The sequence below is a fragment of the Dama dama genome, chromosome 2, assembly GCF_033118175.1.
Source record: "Dama dama isolate Ldn47 chromosome 2, ASM3311817v1, whole genome shotgun sequence".
Taxonomy (NCBI): Eukaryota; Metazoa; Chordata; class Mammalia; order Artiodactyla; family Cervidae; genus Dama; species Dama dama.
Window position 1 is genome coordinate 43,013,640 of NC_083682.1, and position 16,042 is coordinate 43,029,681.

At 40.2% G+C, this 16,042-nt stretch overlaps 1 protein-coding gene and 1 pseudogene across 2 annotated transcripts in view; one reads left to right on the plus strand and one right to left on the minus strand.

The window, feature by feature from the left end:
• Positions 1-9,768, plus strand: part of LOC133040554 (polyglutamylase complex subunit TTLL1-like) — a 201,340-nt pseudogene extending 191,572 nt beyond the window's left edge.
• GRM5 (glutamate metabotropic receptor 5) overlaps positions 1-16,042 on the minus strand; it is a 583,230-nt gene that overhangs the window by 191,857 nt on the left and 375,331 nt on the right. The gene's annotated exons all lie outside the window — the stretch shown is intronic.

Here is a 16,042-nt window from a genome sequence, read left to right on the forward strand (position 1 = left end):
AGTGAAATTGTATGGATAAGCTATCACAATAAGTAGTAAATGAATTTAGAAAGTTTGGTGAACATTAGTGCAGCCTACATAAATCAGCTAATTTCTACATATCTGGAACATACAATTAGAAAACTGTTTTCAAAATACTACTTAAAAGCCACCACATAGTTAGAAAAAAATCTAAGGAAGATAAATAATATTTCTCCATGCATGTAAGAGCAATTATGGAAGACTTAAATTAATAAAAGAAATGCTACATTCATAAATTAGAGGAGTCAATAAAGCACATTTTCCTGAAATTGATCTATAGATTCAATGTTATCCTAATCAAAATTCCAGCAGATTTTTTTTGAGGGGAGGGAGCATTGGTGGAGACATGTGGAGGATATTTATAAAGAAATTCTAAAATTTTTGTGGAATTTTAAAGGACCAAGTATAGTCAAGATAATACTGATAAAGAACAAAGTTGGGGAAATTAACTATTGGGTAGTAAGACATTATAAAAATACACAATTTGTATATTTTCAATGATACACAATTTGTAGGGATAAATAGACTCATGGAACAGAATTCACAGGTACTCAGAGAATTGATTTTTGATAAAGGCAACACTACAAAGAAGTAGGAAAAACATTCTATTAAATAAATGATTCCAGGTAAATTTATATTTGGGCTTCCCTGATGGCTCAGGAGGTGACAAATCTGTTAGCAATGCAGGAGACCAGGGTTTGATCCCTGGGTTGGGAAGATCCCCTGGAGAAGGGAATGGTTACCCACTCCAGTATCCTTGCCTTGAGAATCCCATGGACAGAGGAGCCTGGCGGGCCACAGTCCATGGGGTCACAAAGAGTTGGACATGACTGAGTGAGCAACACTTTCACTTTCAAATTTATATTTGGGGGAAAATACATTGATAATAAAGGTTTCCCTAGCACATCACATAAAAGATTAATCATAATGTCAAGATCGTTAGGTGTATTTACAATAAGATTGATAACTTATTTTCATCAAGTGAGTTACACTGTTAACAGTTAAAATATTGGTTCCTTTTGATGAGTATGTTCCAGGTTTCCCACTTTTATGGATTTCTTGTTTCATTTCATTGCTGCATTTCTATTGTCTTGAATTCATTAAGACTTTTTATGGCCTAACATATGACCTATCCTAGAGAATTTCTGTGTACACGAGGAAAATGTATAATATGCTGGTGTTGAAAGGAATGTTGTGTATGTGGCTGTTAGGACCCTTTGATCCATAGTGTTGTTCAGATTTTCTGTTTCCTTATTGATTTTTCTATCTAGATGATCTATCCATTGTTAAGAGTCAGGTATTAATGTCCCCAACTACTAATGTTTTGATGTTTACTTTTCCTGTGACTTCTGTTAGTATTTGCTTTATGTATTTAGGTGCATATCATAAATATTTAAAATTGTTATTTCTTCTGAGATTGAGCCTTTAATTATTTTATATGGAAATTCTTTGTCCTTTTTGATCATTTTTAACTTAGAATCTATTTTGTCTGATATAAGTATAGCCAGCCCTGCTTTCTTTTGGTTACCATTTACTTGAAATAGCTTTTCTATGACTTCACCCTCAGTTGATACATGCCTTTATAGCAAAACTGAGTCCTTTGTCAGGAGCATATGTCCTTGGATTTTGTATTTTCTATTCATTCAACCATTCTATGTCTTTTTATTGGATGACAGGTCTCTTCAGTTGTATCTGACTCTTTGTGACGCTATGGGCTGTAGCCCGCCAGGCTCCTGTCTGTCCATGGGATTCTCTCGGCAAGAACACTGGAGTGGGTTGCCATGCCCTCCTTCAGGGAATCTTCCCAACCCAGAGATAAAACCACCATCTCTTATGTCTCCTGCATTGGTAGGCAGGTTCTTTAAGACTAGCTCCGCCTAGGAAGTCCTTTTTATTGGATAATTTAAGCCATTTTTGTTTAAATAGTAATTGATCTGTAAGGATTTAACACTGTAGTTTTGTTGTTTTCTGGCTGTTTTGTAGACTTTCTTCCTTGCTTCCTCTCTTGCTATCTTCTGAGGTGATTTGGTCAACTTTTCTAGTCATATTCTTTGACCCTTTTACCAGACTTTTTTGTGTATCTACTACTGATTTTTCCTTTGTGGTTACCATGAGGGCTTCCTAGGTGGCTCAGTGGTAAGGAATCTGTCTGCCAATGCAGAAAACACAGGTTTGATCCTTGGGAAGGGAAGATCCCCTGGAGAAGGGCATGGCAACTCACTCGAGTATTCTTGCCTGGAAAACCCCAGGGACAGAGGAGCCTGGCGGGCTGCAGTCCATGGGGTTCCAAAGAGTCGGACATGACTGAGCATGAACACACAGTACTATTAAGACTTACATAAAGTGTTACATTTGTCACATCTTATTTTAAGCTGATAACAACTTTACTTTCAACATCATACAGTAATTTTAGACTTTTACTTCTCCCCCCTTACATTTTAGGTTACTAATGTTATAATTTCCATATTTTTATATTATGCATCCAATATCAAATCACTGTAGTTATGGTTATTTTACTGTTGGTTTTAAAACTTTTAACCTTGAGTTGTAAGTGAACTATGCACCATCATTACAGTATTAGAGAATCTGACTTTGACTATGCACCTACCATTACCAGGGAATTTTTCACATTCATATGTTTTTACAATGTTAATTAACATCTTTCTACTTAAAGAACACCTGTTAGCATTTCTTATAAGGCAAACCTAGTGGTGATGAACTTTAGATACTGTTTTGGAAAGTCTTTATCTCTTCATTTCTGAAAGACAACTTTGCTTCGTATCGTATTCTTGGTGAACAGTTTCCGCCTCTGATTAGAGGCGGAAACTGGCAGGGCAGGGCCACTGCTGGATTTCTAGACTGGATGGGGCTGTGGGCTTGACTCGGTAATTTCTCCTGGTCATATAGAATCTTAGGCTGTGATTCTCAACCATACGGTACCACTGAGTGACCTCTGTATAGGCAGGGCTTCATATTTGTTTCCCTGCGTGAGTGGGGCTTTAGAACAAGCTCCAAGGCTAGCATAACCCACTGTGACTTGAGCCAGGCTGAACTGCCCACTGGGCTCCCTGAGCAAACATCGCGCCTGGCTCAGCTCTGCAGATGGACAGAGTGTCTGGGTGGACTCTCCACGGGGGCCCAGGTGCAAGGAGCAATGTGTTCTGCAGAGATCTGAGCACTAGTTGCTTCCCCAACCGTCCTTCTCAGTTTCTGTCTGATCTTCGGTGTCAAGTCGCACAGATTTCCTGGTGAGCTCTGAGGACAGGACCCAAGTGTCCCTGCTGGGAAGTGTCCCGCAACACTTAGGGAGCAGGACAACCCCCTCCCCGGGGCTCCTTCTTTCCCACTGGAGAAGCTATAGGCTCCGAGAGGCCCTCTCACTGCGGTTCGTACTCGCTTGTCTGCGGAAGAGGTGACGAAGTCAGACTGTAACTGCTCCTCTTAACCTTCCCTCGGGGTCCTTCACAGTCTCTGTGCTCTGGGAAGAGGGGAGGACTTTAGCCTCATTCGTAGGCTCTAAGATTTTCACACTGCTGTCTTACCTATGGATAGTTGCTAATTGGGCTTCTTGGAGCACAACGGAAATAAAGAACTGCCTATGTCTCCATCCTGAGGTGACACTCTGGCCAGCAGTTTCGTTTCTATAGAAATTTTACATGAACATGATACAGTTCAATCTACAGTTTTGATAGATGGTTCTTCTCTAATGTAAAGAAAGGCAGGTAAACTTACTAGGAAGTCTCTGCAATAACTTAGGTGAGGACTGATGAGGTTTGAAAAAAAGAAGTGATCACAGGGTGAAGAGTAATGGACTATGATTTTCTCCAGTTAGATGCCCAGGAGTGGGATTGCTGGGTCATAGTGTAATTCTATTTTTAGTTTATTAATGAACCCTCATGCTCTTCTCCATAGTGGTTGTATCAATTTACATTCTCACCAACATTGAAAGAGGGTTCACTTTTCTCCACAAAAGAGCATTTACTGTTTGAAGATTCTTTTGATGATGGCCTTGCTGACTGGTGTGAGGTGATAGTCATTATAGTTTTGATTTGTATTTCTCTAATAATTAATGATGTTGAGTATTTTCTCATGTTCTTGTTGCCCATATGTATGTCTTCTTTGGAGAAACGTCCATTTAGGTCTTCTGCCCATTTTTTGATTGGGTTCTTTTTTTGTTATTGAACTGCATGAACTGTTTGTATATTTTTGAGATTAACCCCTTGTCAGTTGCTTCATTTGCAAATATTTTCTCCCATTCTAAGGGTTGTCTTTTCATCTTGTTTGTGGATTCCTTTGCTGTGCAAAAGCTTAGGTCCCATTTTTTGTTTGTTTGTTTGTTTGTTTCCCATTACTCTAGGAGGTAGGTCAAAAAGGATCTTGCTGTGATTTATGTTCAAGAGGGTTCTGCCTATGTTTTCCTCTAAGAGTTTTATAATATCGGCCTTACATTTAGGTCTCTAATTCATTTTAAGTTTATTTTTGTGCATGATGTTAGGGAATGTTATAATTTCATTCTTTCACATGTAGCTGTCCAGTTTTCCCAGCATTACTTATTGAAGAGACTATCTTTTCTCCTTTGTATATTCTTACCCCCTTTGTCATAGATTGGTGACCTTAGGTCCATGGGTTTATCTCTGGGCTTTCAATCCTTCTCCATTGATCTGTATTTCTATTTTTGTGCGAGTCTCATACTGTTTTGAGCATTTCAATTCACCCCAGTAGTTCACTGCAGCACTATTTACAATTGCCAGGCATGGGAGCAATCTAAATATCCATCAACAGAAGAATGGATAAAGAAGATGTGGTATGTATTAATAATATACAATTATATTACTCAGCCATAGAAAGGAATGAAACGGCAATTTGCAGCGATGTGGATGGACCTAGAGACTATCATACAGAGTGAAGTGAGTCAGAAGAGAAGAACAAATACTGTATAATATCACTTATATGCGGAATCTAGAGAAATGACACAGATGAACTTATTTGCAAAGCAGGCACAGAATCACAGATGTAGAGAACGGATGTATGGATACCGGAGGGGGTGAGAGGGGTGGGATGAGATGGAAGAACGGGACTGACATGCGTGCATGGCTGTATATAAAATACATGGCGAATAGGAACATACAGTACAGCCCCGGGGACTCTCCTCAGTGCACGGTGTGACCTGAGTGGGAAGGAAACCCAAAGAAGAGTGGACGTATGTGCACACACAGCTGGTTCACTTTGCTGTGCAGCAGAAACGAACACAACGTTGTAAAGTAACTCTACTTCAATAACTTTTTTTTAAAGCAGGACATTAAGGTCCCAATGCTCCCTCTTCAGTCATGAGAACAAGGGAATGACACTGAGACAGGAAGAGACCAAGCAGGTTTATATATAACCACAGAAAGAGAATTCACGTAAGTCTTAAGATCAGTTGAAATAAATCTGACAGATGTTGAAGATTACATACTTTTGAATACATTTAGTTAAGTGGTTCAGAAACTCTATGTAAGAACAAAATAATTAAAAAAATCAAACGTATTTCTAGCTGCCTGTGCACAATGGAGCCAGCAAGAGCCAGGAACTGGTGTTGTAAATGCTAACAGGTCAGAACAAGTTCAATACATTTTTAAAAACTTTGGCAAGATATAACATATAAACAAAGAAATAAAAGTTGCAATGGAATAAATGGAGGTAAATATATTTTTTAAAAGAAGAAAGTAGTGGACTAAAGTAAGAAATACTATTTTAGAGGTTCAAAGAGACAGTGTTATTGATTAATATTCTTTGGAGTGTAAGGCAGGAAAAGGAGTCTAGAATGACCAGATCTTCTTACTTGAGTGATCAGTACCATTTACTAGTGAGAAATGTGTGTTAGGGTAGTTCAGTTTTACATATGCTGACTTTGAATAATTTGTGAGACATTCAAGTGGATTATGTCAAGAATACAGTTACACATATAATCTGAAACTTAAAGAGAAATCTGGCCTGAGATATTTCATTTAAATGTTAACAAATCGATACTTTGTAGAACTAATAGAAGAAATGTGATCACCCAGTGAGAGTGTTCTGCATGATATAAGTTTAGTCGTAAGTGTAGAAGTCCAGATAATACAAATACTTAAGGAATATGTAGGAAAGAAGATACTGTTTTAGGAACCTGAAAAGGAGAGGTGTAGAGGGGAGAGAATACGTATGGAGAGTAGTGAGGGGGAGCAGAGTGCTACCACAAAGCCAAGAAAGGCAAGAGCTTTACAAGGGACAAGACCACTGGCAATGTCAGATCTAGCAGAGGACACAGGGTTTAAAACTGCTTTTAGAATCTGGCAGCACGATTGGGAAGTTTTGGTGGAGAGGTAAAGACAGAAGCCAGATTTTACTGGAGGAGGCACTGGAAGAAGTGAGGAAGAAGACAGAGCTGATGCGGGTCATGACAGAATAGAGCTGTATGTTTTTATCTAGTAATACTACACAGTTTAGAAATAGGGCTGCAGAGGTGAATTACAGAACAGATTTTGTTAAATGATCAGGTTTGTGAGAGATTTGATGATCTGGCTGAGAAAGTGGTTTGAATAATTAACTGTGGCATAGGATCCTTAAAGTCTGACTGGCCTGGGAAGAGCTGAGATACTGGGGAAAATGGAGAAATTGTAAAACAAGGGCATTCTCTGAGAGCAAGGGCATATGAAAAGGCAAAGAAAATAAGAGATGGTAAAAGCAAAATCAAGAGTTGATAAAAGGGTGCTTATTCAGAGAGTTGTTGTTTAGTTGCTAAGTGTTTGACTTTTTTTGTGACCCCATGGATTGTAGCCTGCCAGGCTCCTCTGTCCATGGTATTTTCCAGGCAAGGATACCAGAGTGAAATTTCCTCCAGTAATTTCCTTCTCCAGGGGATCTTCCTGACGCAGGGATCAAACTGATGTCTCCTACATTGGCAGGCAGATTCTTTATCACTGAGTCACCTGGAAGCCCCTATTCAGAGAGCAGGATACTGCAATTATGATTTTTAGGTGATGCAAGAATTGAAGATGTGCCATTCTGCATGGGGCAACATAGATTGGACACTTATTTCCTTACCCATCATGCAACACTATTCTTTTCAATAAAATTTCACTTCAACAAATTCTCTTAAGCACCTATAGATTATGTTAGATTAACAGAAATTTTACTTGAACAGGCATCAGTAAGCAAGATTTTAATAACAAGGAAAAATTTTGTTATTATTCTTACTTGTTCATTTGTTGAGTTGTTTTAACTCAATATGATGCTCATTTGATGGACAGAATATTTTTATCTAACCTGGTATATGACCCTCTGGTCTTCTCTGCTAACCAGAAAAGCATTGATGGTATCTGTTTAGCAGAGCACTTGGGATTTTGCACAAACAGGCACACGCATCGATACACATACTAACACATGCAGACACAGTTATATACTTGCACATGCACACATGGATGATGTCACATACACTTTCATAAGGAAACAAAACCTGACATTTTCACCTCATTTGAGATATTATTCCTCATAGGATACTTTTGAAATGGGCAAACAGAAAATCATTGTTCCAAAGAGCTGGGACAACATGATGATCTGCAGTTGTGAAATTACTGGCAATGGGGAGTACAAGATTTTAGTCACAATTCAATACAGAAGGGTCAACAACAACAACCATGTAATCAACATTGTGAATTGAGGCAGTTTACTCATTTTGCTCTGGACCTGTGTCTCTTATTAAAGTCACCCTAGAGAAGCCTGGCAACTTAAAAGTAATTTATTTCTGAGAAATAGACTCATTTCTTCCTCATCTTACCAAATTCATTTATTACAGATGTCTTTTAGGTTAATGAAATCATTTTTCTAGTTTGCTATTGCCCTTAAATGGTTTAAATTTACTAGCTGTGCATGCCTGAATATCCAGTTAGAGCAAAAGTCATGTTTCAGAGCTAGAAAGGGAGGGGAAAAAGCATTCAGGGAAATGTTATTTTATGTTTAGTAGAAAATACGAATCAGACAATAAGAACAGAGAAGAGGTGGACAGGGCCAAATGGTTCATAATTTAATATTTGTCATTTCAGACCAAGAAATACCACAGTATTAAGACAAGGAGTGTAATTGTCAAGCATCTATGTGGGACTGTGTTGCAACGTTTGTAATAAGCAGATGTGAGGCCAGGATCATCTAGAGAGAAGCACTGGAGCGCGGCGGGCGGAGAGCCGGTCCGCGCCGGGTAAGCGGGCTGTGTCCTCCAGCGATGGCTGAGTGGGGCTGGGGCTGGAGGCGGGACCGGGCCGCGTGCTCCACGCTCCGGGGCCTCACAGCGCTCTGCCCACCCGAGGCGAGAGTCAGGGAGACTGCAGAGAAATCAGACATTCCTGTTGGCGCCATAAATACCTATGGATTATGGCAGGAAAAGTGAAGTGTGTCACTGACATCGAGGAGTCGGTGCTGATAAATAACTCTGAGAAGAGAGGATGGGTCCGTGACAGAAAACAAGGACTGGAATTTCTACTGGTGTCTGTCGCCGGGCCTCAGGAAGACTTGTACAAGGATGAGCGTGCAGACCATCCACAATGTCTTTAGTGTCGAAACTGGCCACTGGCTCTCAGATGATCAAATAGTCAACCATTTCCCGAACCACTATGAGCTGACGCGCGAGGACCTGATGGTGAAGAACATCAAGAGATACAGGAAGGAGCTGGAGAAGGAAGGGAGCCCGCTGGCGGAGAAGGACGAAAGCGGGACGTACCTCTACCTGGACTGTGTCCCTGTCACCTACATGCTGCCCGCCGACTACAACCTCTTCTTGGAGGAGTTCTGGAAAAGCCCCTCGAGTACCTGGATTATGAGACCCTGTGGCAAAGCCCAGGGAAAGGGCATCTTCCTGGTCAACAAGCTCTCGCAGATCAAAAAGTGGTCCCGGGACAGCAAAACATCTTCGTTCGAGACTCGGCCCACCAAGGAAGCCTACGTGATCTCTGTGCATTAACCACCCGTTACTGATCGGCGGCAGGAAGTTGGACCTGCGCCTGTAAGTCTGGTGTCTGCGTACCGCCGGCTGCGCTGCCCCGTGTGTAAGCTTGGACTTGGCCGCTTCTGCGCAGTGAAATGCACCCCGAGCACCAGTGAGCTGGACAGCATGTTTGTCCACCTGACCAGTGTCGCCATTCAGAAACACGGGGAGGACTACAACCACATCTACGGGGGCGAGTGGACCGTGCACAACCCGCGGCTCTACCTGGAGAGCACCCGAGGCGAGGAGGTGACCAGCAAGCTGTTTGAGGAGCTCCGCTGGATCATCGTGCAGCCCCCGAAGGCGGTGGCGCCCGTGAGGAACAGCGACGAGCACTGCTTTGAGCGCTACGGATACGACATCATCATCGACGACAAGCTGGAGCCCTGGCTGATGGAGGTAAACGCGTCCCCGTCCCTCACCTCCAGCACGGCCAACGACCGAATCCTGAAGTACAGCCTGATCAACGACACCCTCAACATCGCGGGCCCTAACGGTGGAATTCCAGACTGTAAATGGAACACGTCACCCCCAAAGGAAGTCCTCGGCGATTATGAAATCCTGTAGGACGAGGAGCTGGCGAGGGCGACGGGGCTGACCGAGAGCTGAGAAGTCGGCCGAGCCAGTCGCTGGGGCCCAGAGGGAGCCGACTGAGAGATGACGGGAGGACCGTCCTCACCACCGGGAAGTGACCGCCCGCAAGAGCAAGACTTACAGCCCGGACCGGTCAGAACCTGTCACCGCGCTGGACTCTTGCCAAAGACAAGAATTTTGGAATTTCCTTTTTCTAGAGCTTTTTTTCTCTTTCCTAAACCCTGTAAATAAATAAAGGCACTTCTTTGAAAGGTTTAAAAAAAAGAGAGAGAGAGAGAAGCCCTGAGAAGACTCAGAGAAGTATGGGGGAAGCGTGTCATTCACATGGTGGATCTAAGAAATATCAGAGTGCAATGGAGACTCATTCTGCACCACGTCGGGATGGGGAAGGGGTGCTGAGGGTCGCTGACCTCTGCTGCACTGTAGACAGCTGACCACTTTCTCCTTGAACACCTCTTATCCTGTGCTAACATTCTCTTCCTGACCTGCTCCTCACTGCCCCCTGCCTTCTTGATCCTCTGAGCAAGGCTTTCTGCTTACACCTCCACCTTACATATTAGTTCTCGTTGGGGTTTTATCCTTTTTCAATAGAGATATAATTGACATTATATTAGTTTCAGGTGTATAACATAATGATCCGATACTTGTATACACTGTGAAATGATCACACAAAGTCTAGTTATGTCCATCACCACACATAGTTACAGGATTTAGTGTGTGTAACGGAAACTTTCAAGATCTATTCTCTTAGCAACTTTCAAATATGCAAAACAGTATTATAACTGTAATCAAAATGCTATACATTATGCATTATACCCCCATGACTGACTGACTTTATAACTGGAAATTTGTACGATTTGACTCCCTTCACCCATTTCACCCACCCAACCCAGCCCCACCTCTGGTGACCACCAGTCTGTTCTTTGTATCTATGACTTTCTTTTTAGATTCCACATTTAAGTGAGATCATATAGTGTATGTCTTTCTCTGTTTGAATTATTTCACTTAGCCTAATGCCTCCACGGTTCATCCATGTTGATGAAAACAGCAAATCTCACTCTTTTTTATAGCTTAATAATATTCAATTGTGTGTGTGTATGTATTTGTGTATATGTATATATATATATATATATATATATATATGTATATATATATGCCACAATGTCTTTTGTCTTTGGTGTTTTTACCTGTGCTTTATTTTCATAATTATTTATTTTTGGTTCTGTTGGGTCTTCGTTGCTGCATGGGCTTTTCTCTAGTTGTGGCCAGCGGGCACCAGTCTCTAGTTGCGGTGCATGGGCTTCTCACTGCAGTGGCTTCTCCAGAGCAACAGGCTCTGGGTTGTGCCGGCTTCAGTAGTTGCAGCACACAGGCTCAGTAGTTGCGGCTCCTGGGGTTTAGAGCAGCGGCTCAGTAGTTGTGGTCCAAGAGCTTAGTTGCTCTGCTGCATGTGGGAACTTCCCGGATCAGGGATCGAATCCGTATCTCCTGCACTGGTGGGTGGCTTATTTACCACTGAGCCATCAGGGGAAGCATTATCTCTACTTTCAGGTAGCCTCTCATTTACATTTCATGCTGTAACTTCAACTTCTGTTTTTTTTTCTAATTACTTCTAAATCTCTGAGTCCAACTTTATTATTCTTCCCACTCTAAATCAGAGGATTTCACACCTATGAGATAGCTGAACCCAAGCTTCCCTCAGTACAGCTTCACCCAAACTACAGTCCTCATAATTTCCCCCTACAGAAAGTGGTTGCCTTTTCCGCTGTGTGTCTCTAGATGGGTTCTACCATTATTCCTTCAGTTGTTTAAACCAGAGCCTTAGGGTGTGGGTAGTGTCACTGTTCCTTACCAAAGATCTTCTCCTTCCAGAGACAGAGTCATGGTGACTCCACGCCCTCACTGTCTTGAGAATCTACTCCTTTTCCTATGATCATCCCAGAGATGACTTTATTTAGGAATCCATCCTCTCTCATGGAATAGGTGCTGCATGTCTTCCTTTGCTGTTATCAGTGAGATTGATAAAACACACACTTAATAATACTACACCTCTATATAAGCATTTTCTTTGGCTCTCTTTGCCTTTAAATGAAGTGCAGACTCCTTGACAATCACCAATCACATAAGATCTTTCATTATATTGTCTTTCCTTAGTCTCTCATCATTCTCCTGTCCTTTTTATATGCCTTGATTAAGGTCTCAGAAAACATCATGGTTTCTTACTAATTCTCCCAACAGCTAGTTTTAATAATCATTCATGGTTGCTTAGTCACATTCTTCTTGCTTCATTTTATTAACTTCTACCTGTTTTTCTAACTTCGTGTCAGAGCCTTCTCTTCTAAGCATTTTGTGACTCATCCAGTCTGAAAGAAATATGCATTTTGTACCTTACACTCTCAGTGTCTAATTCCGATTTAACATGCATTGCATTGCATTGCATTTTTATATGCTTTTCTTCAAGAAATGGTGAAATTCTGAAGATCGTGTTTTAGCTCCGTAAACAGGGACCCATAGTAGTGGGTAACAGGAAGGAGAATGGCAGTTGTTGAAGAAGGGCATTGTTGTCAGACGGAAAAGAGAGATCCGCTAGCAATTTAAATGGATGATGATTTTGGAAAATAGATTGAGGTTTAAGGCCTTTGGGGGATTAAGAGAGGAAATCATATTTTCTGTCTTCAAGAAAATGAGTCTTCTTGGTTGATACACTTTTGGTTCACAAACTAATTTAGAACAACCTAAGGCTATCTGTTGTGCTTCCCTGGTGATTCAGATGGTAAAGAATCTGCCCATAGTGCAGGAGACCCAGGTTCAATCCCTGGGTCAGGAAGATCCCCTGAAGGGAATGGCGACCACTCCAGTATTCTTGCCAGGAGAATTCCATGGACAGAGGAACCTTATGGGCTACAGTCCATGAGACTACAAAGAATTGGACACGACGGAGCAATTAACACACACAAGGCTATCTGTAAGCAAATGACAACTGTTATGATACACATTAAAAGAGAAGTTTAGCAATAGGGAATATTTACAGGAATAAGGATAGGTGAGGAAGGCTCTAAAGAAAACAAAGGCCTTGAACTGAGTCTTGACACATCCATAGGTTTTGCATAGGATGAGAAAAAAAATTTTTTTTTCAGGCAAAGGGGCCATCAGGTACAAGGAAGGAGATTTTTATGGCATGTGCGAGTAGTGCTAAGAATTCCATTTTAACTACTGCATTTATGAGGATCCAGGTTCTCTCCAAAGATTCTGTCCCACAACTATAACTATTTTCCTGATGGTTCTATCTAGGTGTGTCCCATCCTCATCTGAAACTCTAGACTGAAACTATCTTCTTTCTTCCCTAGTCAGTTTCTCTGTCTCGACTTTTGAGTCACCCAGACTTCAGCGCATGGACCCATTCTCACACATCCCTGACAAAGTCAAGTAATGGTTTGGGCGCATAAGAGGCATTCTATAAATGCTTGTTGAATCAACAAAAGAATTGGGAGTCTAGTGTGGCCATGTGAAGGTTAAAGACAGGGATGATGGATTGAGTTTGGAAATGCAGAAGGAATAGCTGGTCATAACTGAGGATGTGGACATCCTCACGTGCAAGAGAATCAAACAGTGTTTGGATAGAGAAACATCAGGTTCTGGGAACTGCAGCTCTGTTTTCAAGAACCCTTGGATAAAAGCCCTGAGGTTAATTATAACGAAGAACTTGGCAACTGGGCTCATTAGGAAAATCAAAGTATTTTATCCTTTAGGGAATTTACCAGCATTCCATAAAACTTAATTTAATGTCTTGAATTTTATCATAACACTCTCATAAAATTCAGTCTATCTAATTCAGTGTTTTATTCCCCTAATTGATTGGTTTTATAACCATGATTGACTGGAGTTCTACTCTATTCCCCTCCAGAAGAATTGAGTGAGCTATAAAATTCTCCAAAGGACATTATTAATTCATTCTTCAATGATTATATGTAAACTTAACAAATCTTTATTAGGCATTTACTATATATCTATGCTATCATTTGAATTACAATGACAAATAACACATTCATTATCCTCCTTCATTCCCACCCCACCCACACTTAAGTTCCTTGGGGACAGGTATTATATCTTTTTTATACTTATATCCCAGTATTTGACAAATAGTAAACAATAAATATATATTGAATTAACGGATGACAAATTAAGCATTATAAATGCTATGATTTATATATGCACAGGATGCAATAGGAAGTATAAGAATAATAACTTTTTTATTACTTATTTTTACTTATTACCTAGAATAGTGTATTTCAGAGAGCAGATTTTCAATTTAATTGGTATTTTTTTAGATGAGTAAGTGAATGAAACACAGTGAAATCCTAAACTAAAATACTCCATTACTATCAAGCTGCTAGATAATAAATGTGATTAAAGTGGAAATTCATTAATCAACACCAATTTATTTTTTTAGAACCTACTATGTGCTAGGCAAAGCACTTAATGTGTGTGGTCAAGTGGTGACCAAGACATGGTCACTTTTGTTGAAAGAACTCAGTGGTTATTCATCTGAAATTATATAAAAGCAACATGTATTTGAGAAATGAAAATAATCTCTTCTCATTACCAAATTGCTTTAACACATACTTGAAATCTGTGGAAATGCAGTTATAATAATTGAGATAACAAGTTGCTATATAAGTTAATTAATAACTTAAAATTTTTTTTTTGGTGGACAACCCATAGTTACATTTTTATTTACACTAATGTCCAATAAAGTTAATTTTACTGTATGCATTTATGTGACTAGAGGCATGTGAGTGCATGCGCGCGCGCACACACACACACACACACACACACAAACACACACACACTGTCCTCTCTTTTTAGTCGTATGTTTGCAGCATTATTCAAAAGCCCTAACTTATAATGGGCAGTGTTTTCTTGTCACTATCACTCCTGTCCTCCCCTGTAGCAAACACAACTCCAAGGTTATGTGCCTGTTGGTTTCCCTTGCTGCCACAGTTATTGATTGAGGTAACCTCAGTTAATATAATTAAACTTTATTTTTCTCCTTTGCTGGGAATTGTGGGATGCACACATTCTCTTTGTCCATGTGGACAATGTCACATGAGATTGTAAAGCTGCTAAATGTTATTCTTCCACCATGAGAAACAAGCCTGAGAGTGGAACTAAACTATGAAGGGTCCCTAAGAAAGAGAGTCAGAGTCCTGATCACACCAGACAAAATCCTGACCACCTTGGACTTCTTAATTACACAAAATAATCAATCCTCTTTAATGCTGAAGTCAGTCTATGTTGAATTATGTGCTATTTGCATAAAAAACAAAAACATTAAATGCTACAAGTAGGTGTTACATTGAAACGTGGCTGTTAATTCTTCATTGATCATAAGACTGTGTCTTTGTGCTTGATTTGCTATGTTAAATGTTTAATTGGAAGAAAGAGAATTTAATTTTACTGAACACTAAAAGTTGGCAAATTTTTAGATTAGTGGTGCATATTATCATGTTAGATGAATGTTATTACTGCTTCCAGAGAATCAGCTACTGACAATTATGCTGTATATGTTTCAAGCTATTAGGATTAACAAATAGCATTGATAATGAACTTGTGATCTGTACTAAAACCCACAGAAGATTGTGGACTTACAAGTACAAACATGATGGTTTGTAATCAGTCTAGCGGCCCTTCCTGAACCTCACCTTGCTTTTCCAGTATCACAGCCACACCATCCAAATGGCTGCCGCCTCCATCTGCTGGCCATCAGCACTCATTTTCCAGCTTTTTTAAAATATATTTCAGCAATTGGCAAATTCTTTGCTCTCTATAATTTTCTCCTTTATCTATAAATTCCTTCATTCAACACATTTATTTAGCAGCTCCTAAATGCTATGCAATGAACTTAAATACAAAACACCCAATATAAGAGAAGAGATATATTTGAGGCCATAACAGTGAATACAAATATTAACATCAGGATCACATAATAATTTTTAATTACAAGTTGATTGCAAGAAGGGAAAGAAGTACAATGAAGAAATATGAGAAGCTGACTTGACCCTGTCTTGGGAACAGGAAGACTTCCATAAAGACAGTGTTTAATCTGAGCTCAAAAGATGAGTGATAATTAACCAAGTAATGAAATATGCCAGTAATAATTAGCCAAGTAAAGCCATATCCTAGGCGGAAGTATCCCATTTGAAGTCATTATTTGAAGTGCTTAAGATAGGAAGGAACAGGACTCATTCACAGAAATGAAGGATGGCTGTGGCAGAGGCAGACAATGGCACAAGATGCCAAACACCACATCCTAGGTCCCTCACAGGCCAGTATAAAGATTTTAGTCTTTGTCCTAAAGACAATGAAAAGTCTTGCAAATAAGCAATGACACTGTCAGACTTGCATGTTAGATTTGCATCACTCTACATACTA